This window comes from Oryx dammah, unplaced genomic scaffold (genome assembly GCF_014754425.2).
Source record: "Oryx dammah isolate SB20612 unplaced genomic scaffold, SCBI_Odam_1.1 HiC_scaffold_4, whole genome shotgun sequence".
NCBI lineage: Eukaryota > Metazoa > Chordata > Mammalia > Artiodactyla > Bovidae > Oryx > Oryx dammah.
In genome coordinates this window covers 39,331,096-39,349,794 of record NW_024070188.1, presented here as the reverse complement: position 1 = coordinate 39,349,794, position 18,699 = coordinate 39,331,096, and positions in this window count along the sequence as shown.

Here is an 18,699-nt window from a genome sequence, read left to right as displayed (position 1 = left end):
ACAAAAGAAGATAGAAAATAATTTAAAGAGAGGTAAAAGTGAACATCAAAATAAATAGTAACTGGTGGCATCACTGCAGTAAGATAAATGAGAGTAGCAATCAAGGTACCATCCAGAAATAGATGACACATCTGTTTGGATAAACTGAAACTTGTTATTTGCAAAAGATCGTTTATAAAGATATGGACAGGGTGAAGGGGAAACCCAAAAGATGGAGTGGGTAAAATAAAGAGAGCTGATATCTCTTCAGTCTCACAGGGAGGAGAGGGGGCAGTTACCAAAATCCAGAAAGAGATATTGCCTTAGAAAAGAGTAGTTGAGGAACATAGCCAACTGAGAAGACTTGCCAAGGGAGAAGACAGGCAGTGAATATCCTGACCTCAGTCTCCACCATCCTTCCAATTTGTTTTGTGATCCCCATTGACAGAATCCAAATATAAACTAGAAGATAAAAAAAGTTGTTGACAGAGTCCATGTGGGTCAGCTTCTCATGTCAGAGAGCAGAGTGGAGAGTGACTCTGGCAATAACAATGGAAGATACCTGGCATTATGAGCAAAAATGAAATAATATCTCAAAAGCCAAAGAACTGAGCATTAGGACTCCATTAAAATTGTTGGTGAAACTTAAGGAACAGTGGAAAACTGAATATTTTGACATATGAGTAAAACTTTTGGAAATAAGTAGTCTGAAAACATCCAGAAGAAATGTGAAATTCTCTAAGCAAAGATGAAGATACAACTGGGTGTGTGTGCACGTGCCTGCATGTGTGTGGTGTATGCACCTGTGTGGAGAGAGAGAGAGGGAGGGAAAAGACGATAGGATAGAGGATACTGATTTTGAATCAAAGTTCCTATTAAAGTTTCAGTTCTTTGATAGCAGACACCCTATTGTGTGCTACTTTGTAATCCAAGTTTGAACCCAAAGTCTGGATTAGGGTGAAACCTGTGAAATGCAAAATGTAAAAAACACATCAGTTACTCAATAATCAAGATAAATATTTGAATGTAATGTTTGAAGAATGCAAAAAGTACACTATGAACATAATATCACATTTAAACATAAATACATATTTCTGTGTCTTTTCACTAGGCTGCCCTACTGTGTGATCAGTGGGTTCTAATCCTCTGCAGTCCTCCAGCCCGGCAAGTGCCACAGCCCACACTAGTTAAGTTTGTCAGGTTTGACATAGCACTGAAATAGATTGGGCAATGCAGGGCTTTTAATATATAATCATACTTTTAACGGCACTTATATTGACTTTCTCTTAGGTCAAAACACAGGAATATACTTGATACAGGGATGCATGTTTTGTTTTTCTGAAGTTCCAGTGTGACTCAGCATGGGACTGCCGAACACTGCTCCTAACACATAGCTGATAATTGATGCTTATTGAATAAAAGAATGATTAGATGAATTCATGTGGTCATTTCCTTCTCCAAATAGGTGTTACTAAGATTTGGTGTCCTTTCCAGTTCATACCTTTTTCTTCTTGCTGCATAACTTATGGCCTTTCTCTATGTAATGTTCTTCCTCAAAGTTGCAAGGATAGTTTTAGGGGCATGAATAGGGACATATCGATGCTCAAAGAAGGCGCCATGTGTGCATCTTCAGTCGTGTCTGACTCTTTGTGACCCGATGGACTGTATCCTGCCCAGGCTTCTTTGTCCATGGAATTCTCCAGGCAAGAATACTGGAGTGGGTTTCCATTTCCTACTCCATGGTTTGTTCCTGATCCAGGGATCAAACTCATGTCTCCTGCATTGGGAGGCAGATTCTTTACCACTGTGCCACTTGGGAACACCTGCTCAAAGAAGACTGTTGTAAAAATCTCATAAATATACCACAAGGTAAAAAAATTTGTAATAATTTACTAGAATTGTTGAAGTTTTGTTTTTCTATTTCCTTCACTGCTTCTATACCTAGAATTTTTTATTTTTTTTTATTTTTTATTTTTTTAATTAATTAATTAATTTATTTATTTATTTTTAATTTTTACTTTACAATTCTGTATTGGTTTTGGCATAGATTGACATGAATCCACCACAGGTGTACATGCGTTCCCAAATTGTTGTTCATGTACAATATTATATAATTGCAAGTATATAATGTATGATTCAAATCTAAAAGTTATACTTCATTTATAGTTATTATAAAATATTGGCTATATTCTCTGTGCTATGCAATATATCTTTGTAGCTTATTTTTTACATAATAGTTTGTACTTCTTAATACCCTATCCTTATATTCCCCTCCTTTGTCTTTCCTTTCCCCACTGGTAATCACTAGTTTGTTTTGTGGGTATGATTTTTTTTTTGTTATATTCACTAATTTGTTGTATTTTTTAGATTCCATATCCAAGTGATATCATACAATATTTGTCTTTCTCTGTCTGACTTATCAATATTTTGTTTAGCATAATAACCTCCAAGCCCATCCATGTTGTTGCAAATGGCAAAATTTCATTTTTTAATTGGTTGGGTGGTGTTACATCTACTATTTCTTTATCCATTCCTCTGTCGATGGACACTTAAGTTTCTTCCATACCTTCAGTTCATTTCAGTTCAGTCACTCAATCGTGTCTGACTCTTTGCGACACCATGGACTTCAGCGTGCCAGGCCTCCCTGTCCATCACCAACTCCCAGAGTCTACTCAAATTCACGTCCATTGAGTCAGCGATGCCATCCAACCATCTCATCCTCTGTCGTCCCCTTCTCCTCCTGCCTTCAATCTTTCCCAGCATCAGTGTCTTTTCCAATGAGTCAGTTTTTTGCATCAGGTGGCCAAAGTATTGGAGTTTCAGCTTCAGCATCAGTCCTTCCAATGAATATTTAGGACTTATTTCCTTTAGAATGGACTGGTTGGCAGTTGAATATTGGGGAACTATGGTTGGCTATGAACATTGGGGAACAGGTATCTTTTCAAAGTTGTGTTTTTTATTTTTTCAGAGTGGAGTTTCTGGGTAGTAGGTAGTTCTATTTTTAGTATATTGAGAAACTTCATACTATTTTCAATAGTGGCACACCAATTTCATTCCCACCAACAGTGTATAAAGATTCCCTTTTGTCCATGTCCTGGTCAACATTTTTTTTTTTTTTGATGATAGCCATTTTGACAGTTGTGGGATGATATCTCAATATGGTTTTGATTTGCATTTCTCTGATGATAGAGATTTCAAGCATCTTTTCATATGCCTGTTGGTCATTTATATGACTTCTTTGGAAAAATGTCTGTTCAGATCTTCTGCCCAGTTTTTTTTTTATGTTGAATTGTATGAAATATTTACGTATTTTGGATATTAACCCGTTATCTCTCATATACTTTGCAAATATTTTCTCCCATTCTTTAGGTTATCTTTTCATTTTGCTCATGATTCCCTTTGCTGTGTAACAGCTTTTAAGTTTAATTAAGTCCCATTTGTTTACTTTTGCCTGAGGATAAAACCAAAAACAATAGCGCTATGATTTAAACAAAGAGTATTTATTCTATACCTAGAATCTTCCTCAGTTTCTTATCTATACTATTTAAAATACGCTTTTCACAGGCTATTTGATTAAACATTCTAAATAATCATTTTGCTGTATCAGAGAAATTTAAAATTACAGCATTCTAAACTATAATCTATTATTTTCTTAATTTTTCCTTCTATTATTCCCAGGTTTGCTTATAATTTATTTAATATACTCTATTGTTTGGAACTATATATATCTTAAAAGAAACTATCACGAAATTGTAAAGCAACAATACTCCAATAAAAATTAACATAAAGAGGAAAAAATATTGATATTTGCATGTTCAGTTCAGTTGCTCAGTCTATGACCCCATGGACTGCAGCATGCCAGGCTTCCTTGTCTATCATCAACTCACAGAGCTTGCTCAAACTCATGTCTATCAAGTCAGTGATGCCATCTAACCATTTTATCTTCTGTCATCCTCTTCTCCTCATGCTTTCAATCTTTCTCAGCATCAGAGTCTTTTCTAATGAGTCAGTCCTTTGCATCAGGTGGCCAATGTATTGGAGCTTCAGCTTCAGCATCAGTCCTTCCAATGAATATTCAGGACTGATTTCCTTCTGGATGGACTGGTTGGATCTCCTTGCTGTCCAAGGGGCTCTCAAGAGTCTTCTCCAAAACTGCAATTCAAAAGCATCAATTCTTTGGCACTCAGCCTTCTTTATGGTCCAACTCTCACATCCATATATGACTATTGGAAAACCCATAGCTTTGACTAGATGGACATTTGTTGGCAAAGTAATGTCTCTGCTTTTTAGTATGCTATCTAGGTTGGTCATAACTTTTCTTCCAAGGAGCAAGCGTCTTTTAATTTTTTGGCTACAGTCATCATCTGCAGTGATTTTGTAGCCCAAGAAAATAAAGTCTCTTACTGTTTCCACTGTTTCCCCATCTATTTGCCATTAAGTGATGGGACCAGATGCCATGATCTTCATTTCCTGAATGTTGAAAACGAGTCAGTTTTTTGTTGAAAGTCTTTCTTTTTGGTCTCTAATGTCTCCCATTGTATTCTTAGACATAGATGATGTGAGAAGAGCCTCTGATGCATTATTTATCTTTCCATAATTAATATAGAAAAATACAAAGGCAAAATATGACATAGGAAACCTTTATTTAAGTGCCAGATTGTATAAATGTATCTGGTCAAGTTGCATTTTCAGTTTTGGGAAAAATTATGTGGGAAGTTGATATTGTAACTAAATAAGAAAGTGTCCTTCATGTCTTACATGTTATTTATGATTCTATTTTTTAAAATATTTTTTCATAAGAATATTGTACTTGATCTTCAAATTGTCCATTTGTTGGGACCATTTTACCAACTGGTCCATACCCACATAACTCATGCTTTACTGTCATAGTCTGTCATGACATGGTGTAATAGAATATGATACATTGCCTGAATTTAAAGAACATGGACTATTTCTGGATCTGCCATGCAGCATGAGATCTGTATCACATTTGAAACAAAGCTAACCAAGCAGAGAGAGCAAAAAGATATCTATAGCATTCATTAATCAGAGTAGAGTACATATGTTTTCAGCATCTTACTCTATTTGCGTGGTATATTTTAAGCCTGAAATACAGAACAAAAATAGCCTTAGTGACCATGCACATTGCTTCTAACATGATTGTCCTTAGAGAATTATTCCCTTAAAAAGTCAAAGGAAATTCAATCTGGTTGAATATTGTTAAATAAGTTTCATTATATATATTCCTTATTCCATCTTTTCTCACTGTTGGATCAGTGAGAAAAAGTTAACTATTCATTAGATCATTAACTATTCTGCAATGTATGAATTTTGATTTATATATAAACATATGAGTATTAGCATTGAGCTATGCTACTGTCTTCCATTTAAAGCCAATCAAATTCAAAATAATTTAAAGCATGTAGGTTCTTGTCTGGAGAATCCCAGAGTCAGAGGAGCCTAGTAGGCTGCCGTCTGTGGGGTCGCAGAGTCAGACACGACTGAAGCGACTTAGCAGCAGCAGCAGCAGCAGCAGCAGCAGCAGCAGCAGTTTATAAGAACTGCAAATATCAGACTATTTCAGATTTGAATTAAGGAGCATAGAAAACATGGTAGAATCAGCTAAAAGATGCATATGCACTCTTAAAGAAGGCTTTAGTTTGGGGTGAGATTTTAGAAACTCTGAGGCAGAATTGCCACGCATACTTTAAAGAGGCAATTTACTTCTCTCTCTACTATATGGAGTATGTTACACATTCTCAAATTCTTTTCACATGTTTGTTCTGTCTTTCCTATGGGGTTTTAACATCTAAAATCCTTGCAGTAGAACCACTGTTTTTTTTTGTTTTTTTTTGTTTTTTTTTCCTCTCTCCATTTATATTACTTATTTACCCAGGTCAGAGAGGGAAGAACCACTAGGGATCAGACTGGCACATGTGTCTCCCCTATCTGTCCCTACTATGGAAAATACCTCTAGCCTTACTGGAACTAGACATCTATAACACAAGTGATATCTTTATCCAGATATCCCCTCTCACCTTCCCTTACAACCATACCTCCCTTTCACTGAGATAATTATTCCTTGGTCTTCTGGTTATCATTTGAATGAAGACACAGAATTAAATGAAATTCTTATACAGATCTTCTGGCCACAGTACAATAACTACTATTCATAGTACATGTACAATAGTTGATGACTGATTGATCAACACATATATGTGTATGCATGCATGTATGTTCAGTCGCTTCAGTGGTATCTGACTCTTTGTGACCTTTTGGACTGTAGCCTGCCAGGCTCCTCTGTCCATGGGATTCTCCAGGCAAGAATACTGCAGTGGGTTGCCATGCCCTGCTCCAGGGAGTCTTCCTGACCCAGGGATCAAACCCAAGTCTCCTGCATCTCTGGCACTACAGGCAGATTTTTAGCAGGGAGCCACTGAAGAAGGCCATGCATGTGTATACTGCACTGGAAAAAGATTTTAAATAGATATAACATAATTAGATTCATGGTCCCTGAAAATAGTAATTAATCATGTTTTAGATTATCAAATTGAGTACCAAGTTCTGCCTTGAAACTTTAGTCCCAAGATTTGCATTTGTAATTTGCATTTCTTTTCTTTCTTCACATGAAGTTATGGTTTCCTATATTAACAAATTCTGCATTAATTCAAATGAAGGGATGTTGTGGGAGATTGAATTGAACTACACTCATGAACACAATTGCACTCGTCTCACACACTAGTAAAGTAATGCTCAAAATTCTCCAAGCCAGGCTTTAGCAATACGTGAACCGTGAACTTCCAGATGTTCAAGCTGGTTTTAGAAAAGGCAGAGGAACCAGAGATCAAATTGCCAACATGTGCTGGATCATCAAGAAAGCAAGAGAGTTCCAGAAAATCATCTATTTCTGCTTTATTGACTATGCCAAAGCCTTTGACTGTGTGTATCACAACAACCTGTGGAAAACTCTTAAAGAGATAGGAATTCCAGACCATCTGACCTGCCTGTTGAGAAATCTGTATGCAGGTCAGGAAGCAGCAGTTAGAGCTGGACATGGAACAACAGACTGGTTCCAAATAGGGAAAGGAGCACGTCAAGGCTATATATTGTCACCCTGCTTATTTTACTTATATGCAGAGTACATCATGAGAAATGCTGGCTTGGATGAAGCACAAGCTGGAATCAAGATTGCTGAGAGAAATATCAATAACCTCAGATATGCAGATGATACAACCTTTATGGCAGAAAGGAAGAACTAAAGAGCCTCTTGATGAAAGTGAAAGAGGAGAGTGAAAAAGTTGGCTTAAAACTCAACATTCAGAAAACTAAGATCATGGCATCCAGTCCCATCACTTCATGGCAAATAGATGGGGAAACAGTGGAAACAGTAAGAGACTTTATTTTCTTGGGCTCAAAAATCATCGCAGATGATGAGTGTAGCCATGAAATTAAAAGCCTCTTGCTCCTTGGAAGAAAAGTTATGACTAACCTAGACAGCATATTAAAAAGCAGAGACATTACTTTGCCAACAAATGTCCATCTAGTCAAAGCTATGGGTTTTCCAATAGTCATATATGGATGTGAGAGTTGGACCATAAAGAAGGCTGAGTGCCAAAGAATTGATGCTTTTGAATTGCAGTTTTGGAGAAGACTCTTGAGAGCCCCTTGGACAGCAAGGAGATCCAACCAGTCCATCCAGAAGGAAATCAATCCTGAATATTCATTGGAAGGACTGATGCTGAAGCTGATAGTTCAATACTTTGGCTACCTGATGCGAAGAACCGACTCATTTGAACAGACCCTGATTCTGGAAAAGATTGAAGATGGTAGGAGAAGGGGATGACAGAGGATTTAATGGTTGGATGGCATCACCGACTTATTGGGCATTAGTCTGAGTATTCTCCCAGAGTTGGTGATAGACAGGGAGGCCTGGCATGCTGAAGTCCATAGGGTCGCAAAGAGTTGGACACGACTGAGTGACTGAACTGTACTGACACCTCGGATATCTCTTCCTGAGATTTTCAAGTTGCATAAAAGATGTTTTAAAATTAGCTTATTTCTCATATACAACACAGGGTAAATTTAAAAAAAAAGAAAAATATTTTAAATAAAGTTTCACTAAAATGCAACCATTGGGTTTCAGTTGATTGTTTTTATTAAAACTAGACAGGTCAATAAGTTCCTTATTTTTACCCCTCCCCATTTGCATTTATTTACTTTTTGTATTTCAGATCCTACAGGGAAATAAGTAGGCCAGTTGAATTCAGTTCAGTTGCTCAGTTGTGTCTGACTCTTTTTGACCCCATGTGCAGCACGCCAGGCCTCCCTGTCCATCACCAACTCCCAGAGCTTGCTCAAACTCATGTCCATGAAGTCAGGGGTGCCATCCAACCATCTCACCCTCTGTCGTCCCCTTCTCCTCCCGCTTTTCAATCTTTCTCATCATCAAGGTCTTTTACAATGAGTCAGTTCTTTGCATCAAATATGTAAGACAGTATTTGCATAATCACCTAATTTATTTCTTTACTTCTCTTTTCTCCTTCCTTTCTCTCATTTATTTTTTCTTTTCTCTATGAAAACATTAAAATATTTATAATTATAACTCCTCTATTCCTCTTGTTTCATTCATGTGAAGTCTCCACATGAGAAATATTGCAAGATCTTGGAAATATTTGGTTTTAGAAATGGGTTTAAAAAAGGACTATTGATAAAGAGTATGTATATCCTTTATTAGTAGTCTAATGCTGGACCTAATATTTATCGTTGCTTATGAGACTCTGTTATATATTTAAAATAAAAAATATAAACCAACTCATAGACTTAGAGAATGAGCTTATGGTTTCCAGGGGGGAAGGGTAAGGAGAAGGGATAGATTGGGAGTTTCGAATTGACATGCACACACTTCTATATTTAAAATAGACAGCCAGAAGGACCTACTGTATAGCACTGGGAACTGTGCTCAATACTCAGTAATAACTTAAATGGGAAAAAAATTTGAAAAAGACTAAATACATGTATATGTTTAATTGAATCACCTTGCTGTATACCTAAAACTGACACAACATTATTAATCAGCTATACCCCAATATAAAAATTAAAAAATAAATAATATGCAAAAAAATATATATGACTAGTAAGCCATATAAATAGTTACATACATTTCACTTAGCTGTTTAGTTTAATAAATGGAAATATTGATTCATATACATCATGAGGTACTCGTTCTATTCCAGTGTTCATAGAATTCTATAAAATTGCTGATAGAATAAATTACATCTACTTTAATGTTTCCCCAGCGAACTCATTCTATGCTACTGAATATACTTGAAAACAACAACTTACTAAAATTTTAAAGATAGCCTCCTTCTAGCAATAATAATTTCTTCAGAAGTAGAACCTTTTTCCAAACATATTAATATTTTCAAAAAGATGATAACCCTGTCAGGGATTAGATTGTCTCCAGGGTTAAAACCATAGTCTGGTAAATAATTTCAACAGAGGACTTCTTTTCTCCTGGAATAGGAAACTTTCTCATCAGAGAATTCCACAGATACTCATTTCTTCAAAAACAGGACCTTTAAAACATGTTAGAATCTTCAAAGTGGGAAAAAAGGCCACCCCTTAGCAAAATGAAGTCTTTTAAAGTAGAAGCCCAACAGCGTTATGAAGACTCTCAAGGGAAACTCCAAAAGCTCTATAAAATACTGCTTCCAGTACCCAACTCTCAGATTATCATTTTAAAATGTTACCCAGATGGTATGAAAGCTACTTAAAAAATAAACTAAGTGCAGTTTTAGGTTCATAGCAAAACTGAGCACAAAGTACTGGGTGATTCCTTAGACTCCTTGCCCTCCATACATGCATGGACTCTCCTACAACACCATTACTCGCCAGAATAGTACTCTTGTTACAATCAGTGGACCTACACTGACACATCATTATTACCCAAGGTCCAGAGCTTACATTAGGGTTCACTTTTAGTGTTATGCATTTAATGGATTTGGACACATGTGAAATGTATCAACAATTGTAGTATTATAGAACAATTTCATTGCTCTAAAAATCCTCTGTGCTCTTGCTATTCATCCTTTCTTTCCCCACAGTGTAACCATGTATCTCCTTACTGTCCATAGTTTTGCCATTTCCAGAATGTTATGTAGTTGGAATCATACAGTTCATATCCTTTCTAAATGGGCTTCTTTCAATTAATGGTATGTGTTTAAGCTCCCTCCTTATCTTTTCATAGCTTGATAGTTCATTTCTTTTTAGCTCTGAATAATATTCTATTATCTAAATATGCCAGTTTATTTATCTATTCTACTAAAACACAACTTAGTTGCTTCCAAGTTTTGACAATTATGAATAATGTTGCTATAAACATCTGCATATAGGACAAGTTTTCAACTCCCTTGTGTAAATACCAGGGTACATACTTGCTAGACAATATGATAAGATTACTTTTAGTTTTTTGAGAAATTGCCATGGTGGCTTTATCATTTTGTATTCCCACTAGCACTGAGAATTATAATTCCTATTGCTCTACATTTTTGCCAGCATTCTAATGAGTGGGTAGTAGTATCTCCTTGTTGTCTAAATTTGCTTTTCTATGATGACCAGAGTATGTAGAGCATATTTTAAAATTCTTATTTGCATCTGTATATCTTCTTTGATATAGTGTCTGTTCAAACCTTTGTCTCACTTTTTAATTGGTTTGTTTTCTTATTGTTGAATTTGAAAAGCTTTTTGTATATTTTTCACAACAGTCCTTTATCAGAAATGTCTTTTGCAAATATTTTCTTCTAATCAGTGTCTTTTAAAAGATTCTCTTGACAGTGATTTTGCAGAATAGAAATTTTTAATGTTAATAAAGTTCAGCTTGTCAGTTCTTTTGTCCATGGATCATGACTTTGGTGTTGTAAGTAAAAAGTCATTACCTTACCTAAGGTTATCTAGATTTTCCTTTGTGCTATTTTCTAAAAGTTTTATAGTTTTATATTTTACATTAGGTCCATGATTCATCTTAAGTTAATTTTTTGAATCTATGTGTTCTGTGTCCAGATTCTTTATTTTGTGCATCAGTCAGTTCAGTCAGTTCAGTCGCTCAGCCGTGTCCTACTCTTTGCGACCCCATGAATTGCAGCACGCCAGGGCTCCCTGTCCATCACCAACTCCCGAAGTTCACTCAGACTCACGTCCATCGAGTCAGTGATGCCATCCAGCCATCTCATCCTCTGTCGTTCCCTTCTCCTCCTGCCCCCAATCCCTCCCAGCATCAAAGTCTTTTCCAATGAGTCAACTCTTTGCATGAGGTGGCCAAAGTACTGGAGTTTCAGCTTCAGCATCATTCCTTCCAAAGAAATCCCAGGACTGATCTCCTTCAGAATGGACTGGTTGAGTCTCCTTACAGTCCAAGGGACTCTCAAGAGTCTTCTCCAACACCACAGTTCAAAAGCATCAATTCTTCGGTGCTCAGCCTTCTTCACAGTCCAACTCTCACATCCATACATGACCACAGGAAAAACCATAGCCTTGACTAGACAGACCTTAGTCGGCAAAGTAATGTCTCTGCTTTTGAGCATAGAGACAGCTAATTATTCCAGTCTCATTTATTGAAAATATCTTTGCACCATTAAATTATCTTTGTTTCTTTGTCAAAGATTAGCTGACTGTATTTATGTGGATCTATCTCTGGGTATTCTATTCTCTTCCGTTGATCTATTTGTCTATCCTTTTGTCAACACTTTCTTGATTAGTGTAGGTTTATTGTAAATCTTGAACTCTGGAATTTCAATTCTCCAAAATGTTCTTATGGGTCTTTTGCATTTCCATATACAATTTAATATCAGTTTTTGATATTAACAAAATAACTTGCTGGGATTTTGTTGGAGACTGCATTTAATCTACAGACCAGGTTGGGAAAAATGACATCTTTACATGCAATTTACTTTTAAAATGTTCCCATTTGACTTTAACCATTTTAATTGATAGGTAAAATTTGGTACTATCTAGTTATCAAGAAAAGAAGATTGGTATTAAAAGCTTATTGTCTATATTCCTTTAACTCTAATACAAGGATTAGAAAAATAATATATGAATGGTGAACAGATGCTGTAGATTTGAATTGTATAAGGGCAATTTTCCCTCACTTCTTGATATTTGTGATCTAGAAGAGGATATTAAAATCAGAACAATTTATTTGATAACAAACAAAACAACTGAACTGTTAGGTTTTTCTCTTTAGGAAAAAAGGTTTATCCACTTCATCTACCTAAAGGAGCTGTTGTGAAAGTGAGTATTAAGGAAACTGTGAAAAGTCATGAGTATTTAGCTGTGATCATCATGGTCATCAACAATGCCAGTTATGTAATTGCCACTATTTTCCTCTCCATAAGTTTGTATTAACTGAAGAATATATCTTTGTATAAATTTGAAATTTGATTGGGTTATGAGAGTTTTGGGTATAAGCTGGTATTATGATTACAAATAAATGTAACATCTAAGAAAAATGCTGAAATGCTTAGATGTTAAGGCAGAGTACAGAAAATGTTTAAAGTAATTTTTACTTTTTATTATTTATTAGTTTATTGTTTATTGCCTGTATGTTTACTTTTTTGGGAGAAGAAAGTGGCAACCCACTCTAGTATTCTTGCCTGGAAAATCCTATGGACAGGGGATCCTGGCGGGCTGCAGTCCTTGGCGTAGCAAAAGACAAGACACGACTTAACGACTAAACAACAACGTTTACTATTTATTGTTATACATATAATCTAAGCATGTTTATAATAGAAAATATAAATTGGCTTCTCTATTCTGTGTCTAAAAAGATATGAAAAGGTGATTCACAATATTTTTAAATTTAAGATTGTGGGAATCAGAAGCAGGAAGTGGGTGAGGTTAATTCTCTTCTCTCCTTCAATTACTTGTTTTCCCATGGTAGTGATTCCGTTCTACATTTGAGAGAGGACTAAAATATATATGTTTGTGTGTGTGTGTCTGTTTGTCTGTAAGACTTGAATATGTAATAGAATAGAACTCATTATAATAACTTGATAATTTATATTACCAGTTAAAATGTACATGTGGTTAGAGGGTACCATGCACAAAATAAAATGGATTTGAATTTCTGAATTAAAATTGTGATTACAAAGGTTTGGGTTAACTGATACCATGTTTTCTGCCTATTACTTTTCTGTATTTTATTCATAATCAACGGAAGCCACTTCACAAATCTTTGTAGCTCTATATTTCAAGACAGCCTTCTACCTAATGAAAAATTCAGTTAAACATTCTTAGCACTTGAGCTCTATAATTCTGGGCAACTTGATTTTTTGAACTCTCAAAAAATCTGGTTAGAATACTGAGAACGGTGATTTTCTCAGGAACAGGCGTCTTAGTACTGATGTCTTGTCAGTCATTGAATGGGAGCAGCCTGTGGGAAGCACAGCTTCAGTGTCAACACTGTACTTGAGATAGGCCCGAGGTCAAAGGTCAGTTATTCTTAGTCGCAGTTGTGAGAGATCAAAAAGGTATGTTTTTATGGCCACCATAGTGAATGAAAGATATTTTATTGTTAGAGGAACTTCTAGAGCCATAAAAATGAAAGTATCAAAATCCAAAGTATTTAAGCGCACGTTTCTTGTTCAAGCTTGTTCTCTCTTTTCAATCTCACTACAACGATAACAAATCTTATTATCTTTATATTAAATATATAAAATCAGTTTAGATGACTGATATCATCTTAACACATTATTGACTGGGTGATTTTCTGCAGAAACTAATACCTGTGGCTGACAATTTGTTAGGTAAGTGAATCTCTGATCAATAAAGTTCAGGTAACAAAATATGTATTAATATATCTCTGGTCATAAGTTGTTAATTTTAAGGAGATACTTGAATAGTATATGATGCTATATTTAAGTGGCAGCCTTGGTTGTATTGTGGAAAGTATATTTTTTTCTTGAACAAAATGATATAAGAAGAACAAATCGTAAGGGAAGGTAATCCTCCTTTATTCAGTTTTTGAAAGGTTGCAGCAATCATTCTGTTTCCTAGAAATTTAGAGAAAACACCAGTTGCAACATTTAGAGAAATTAGCCACAGACATTTCTATCTATTCTGCAGGCTCCTCAGTGTTGGCTTAATTGCAGTGGCAAAGGTGACATGCTTTTGAACTTTAATTTTTTCATTCCAAATAAGAGAAATCTGGCATAATTTTGTGATTATAGTCAGGTTACAAAATTTACACTGATAAATTTCTTCTGCTTCTGAGTCTTTCTAGCATAATCGAAAATTTGAGGGAAGCACATGTGAGATGCTATGAGTCCCATAGAAATAATAAAAGAAAACAGTCTGAATAACCTGGTTTTCTTTTTCAAAGTAAATTGCTCACCACTAAAATATTTTCCAGTATCAGGAAAAATCGTCCAACCAAGGAAGATGAAGGGCCATGTGTTAGATAATCTGTTCTCAAACTTTCTGGTTTCATGAATTTTTCTTTATGGGTTATATCTGTCTCTATTTACCATTAAAAATTGAAACCAAGAAAAAACTTTAAATATTTTAAGACAAATCATTTAAAATAGCAATATTAAACCCATTGCATGTTAACATAGGTAGCATTTTTATGAAAAATAACTCCCAGCAAAAAAGGACTAAGGGATAAGAATTATATTTTTTATACTTTTACAAATCTCTTTAATATCTAAATTAATAAGCATAGTCAGTTCTTATATCTGTATCTTCATCTGCTGCAACTCATTCTTATGATTGAAATCCATTAAGAAGATATGGCCTCATGCAGATATTTAGTTGTCATCACATATAATTGGAGGTATTCTTTGATATTACACCAAAACTCAGCAAGTGGTTGTTCTTTTAAAGATTAGTATGTGAACTCTGAAATCATATCAATATACTTTTGATACTTTGTTACATTAAAATCTGTTAGTTTATTATGCACTGTGAATGAATCTTTTACCAGTAGATGATTCTACCCATGCATGTATGTAACATATACATTGATCATTTAGAGAATACTAGTTCATGGAATTATGCAGATCTTCCAAATATCAAAACATCACATTTGTCAATATCACCACCAATTTCACCAGAAAAAATTTAAGTATTATGAGGCTCAAATTTTATCACTGACAGCACAGATTCTGTTGGGTCCTTCCTCTGACAGATTTACTTCAATATTTTTTTATAAAATACCTACCAAATATTCACGTCAAGTAACCATAGTTTGTTATTAACTTTTTTTCAAATAAAATGCCATTTCATGAGAGACTGGCTAGTTCAGCTTTTGATTCCAATTGCACAAGTTCTTTATATCCAGATCACCATCATATCTCAATATATAGCAGAAGTGCATTTTGTAATCTTCCCATTTCATCAAATAAAATATTAAAATGATGTATACTCAGGTTTCAAGATTTAATGAAATTAAACATTTTTACTGTTTCACCAAATATGTTCTTAAGGGAAATTCTTTAATTAATTTAGTCATTAACTGTGGATCTGTTAGAGTGAGAAATACTATGACTACTAGTGGTTTGGTACAAACTGCCACCAGTTTTATCCACCATTGCTTTTGCACCATCAGTGTAATTGTGAACAGAGTAAAGAAAAAAAAAGTCTTAGTATTATTATGACAATAGTTTTGATGTTGTATATTCACTAGATCTTGGTTTCCCAAGAGGTTTGCAAACCACACTTTAAAACATCTATTCAAGATTAGAGTTAAGAACTCTTGAGACTGTTCGAGAGTATTTCATCCATGTGAACAGGAGGCTGTTTTTTGTTCATTTGTTTCCCAAGAAATTAGAACAGTCTCTTAACAAGTGATAAAAGTACAAACATATTATTCATTGCATTAAAGAAACATTCAGTGCAGGAATTCAGTCCTCTCCTCTCCTTTAGCCCCTCAACACCAGCTGAGTTATGTGATGGCTTTGTGATTTAGTTTTCTCATCCGTAAAGTGGAGATCACATCAGTACCTTATTTATAGGTTTGTTTTAAAGATGAAATGTTACCATGCATTAAAATGCTTCACAGAATGACCAATATAGAGTAGTGTTTAGTTATTCAAAAACATATTAAGGCTCTACAGTTCTCTCAGTTATAGTTGCGTTGTGTTGCTTATAACAGTGTTTCAGTCAAAAGAGTAGAGTGTCATACGTTAATGAAGGCCTAGGATTGCAGTTCAAGGTTTAGATGCTGGCTCCAGAATGTCTTCAGGCCCTCAGGATTGTTTTCCTGCACTAATACTCTCCCACATGATTTTCATATTAAGGGCACATCCTGATCAACGCTCCAGTTTTCACTTTTGTGTTAAGGGCTAAAAGAAGAAAGAAAGATAGAAAGATTTTTTTTAATAGAGTCTGACCCCAGTTGAGTCAGCTCCCTTTAATGAGATTTCTCAGAAGTCTCATACCCCAGTTCTACATTTTGTTGGCAGCAACACGGTCACAAAGGAGGCAGATGTATCACTATACCTAGCTGAATATTAGGGTTTCTATACCAAGGAGAAAGAAGAAAATGGATGGCTTCCACCCATTGCTGGAACAATACAGTAGATCCCATGAAACATATAACATGAATATATTCCATCAGGCAGAAATCTGATTCATGCAGATTCCTTTGGCTCCTCTATGGAGATATCAACTCTTTGACCCAGCACTGAACTCAGCACCACACCATAGGCCTTTATCCTCTCTAAAGGACAGAGATTGTGCATTAGACTGTATCTAGTGCCTCTACATTACCCCCAGGATCAAGCGATGGGAATTTATATGTACAGTGTGTCGAGTGTGATTTAGCTACACTGATGACTAACCATTTTAGGCTGAACTGAGAGCCCTACAGCCTCTCTGAGTTTCCTGAATCTTATCCCAATTATATTTCATTTAATAACACTCACTGAAATATCTGGTGGCAGGGGAAATGAAACTACATGCTTTTATGGGATCATTCATCAAGAACTAATTGAAGCTTTCATACAGTTTAGTGCTGATAAAACAGTGTAACAATAAACAATAACAAAATTCACTGGAGAAGGATTTGTTTTGCCGTGAGGAAAATGGTTCCGTTTCATCCTGGGATTCCTGGTTAAAAGAGTCTCCAATTTACAAAGGGATAAGCACAGGCTCCTCTGCATAATGACGGGGTGGAAGCTGTGTCAAATGTATTAGTGTTGCTCCAGTGGAGCCATTCTCAGCCTAAGTATTTGCTATTGTGTGGGACTCTGGCAGCAGGCTGCAGGACGAATAGGATTTTTAAAAGTTTCTTTTTGCTATTTATTGTTATTGCGCTTGAAGCAGCTCCATCGTAGTTTTTATTGGAAAATATGTGAATAACCTTTAAAGTGTACTTTAACACACTTTAGATTTCTTAAAAAATATCCCAGTGTAAGAGGTTCCTGTTTGTATACTTCTGTTTATGGAATTGATTGACTTTCTGTCCTTGGAATTCTTCTTTCGTATGTGTATTTGAACATCTGGCTGAACTGAAAAGGAAGAAATCTACCTTACCCATTTTCTTGGAAGTGATTTAAAGGAACTATTATCAAAGTGAAACGCATTAGAAATGTGATGTAAACTGCTATAGACCTGAACATTCATTGCCATATGACTTAAGTAACAGTAAGCATGATACTGCAGGTGCAGAATTTACTTGGTAACTGGTTTGTCTTATAAGTAATAACCACAGATTTTGTTAGTAAAACTTACTGCCTAGACTCTAGGCACTTAGACTGGAATCTGTACCATCACCATTTCGAAATTGCTCAATTATCATTAAATGGATTCGGATTTTAGATAAATGATCATCATATAAGACTCATAAGATAATATAAATGATCCTCTTTCATAGACACCATTAATAATGATTAATCTATCTTGAAAACCTACCTGCAAAACAAGGAACCCTAAAAATATAAATATGGTCAGATATTATAATTTTTAAATGCACAGTTTTGTTCAATTTTATTTGGTTATAAAAAGTAATTTCTCTTAAAGCTTTTTAAACAATGATTTCCTAAAAGTCTTAATACATCTTAAACAAAGTACTGCCAAGCCTAAATTAGTCCCTAAAATGAGAAGGAATTAGAGAGACCAAAATCACTCTTTTCCTTGGTTAACAAGCTAAATTAATGCTTCATGTACTTAGATGCCAGTCACTTCAGTTAATTTGTGGCACCATTAATGAGTGAAGGATGAATTCATATCATGACAAGTATCAATATGATAGATATGTTAAGGGATAAAATAATTGTAGATTTCATAGCTTTCATTTTGTAAAGCATATTTGACTTTCCATGTAGATATGCCAAACAGAATTCTATAGCAAAGGCATCTAAAGATGGTAATGACAGATTAGCATAAATTAAGTTGGCACCATTCTGTAATACTTCCACTGTAGTTCTCAAACACTCTAGGCAGCTTCTATGCCAGGACCTTCCCTGTGTGTGACAGACACCATTTTTCTTTATATTTCCGCTGAGTTTGGTCACTCATTTCTTTTGGGCTTTGATCAAATGCCACCTTCTTAGTGAGTTCTTTCTGAATACCTTATTTGTGTATTGCAGTTCTCACCTTCAAATCATATATCCTAATTGCTACCTGCCTTATTTTTCTTCACAAGTACATATTATTATCTGATACCCCAAGTATTACCCATTTATTTTTTTGCAAATTACACTTTTTAGAATTTAAAGTTTG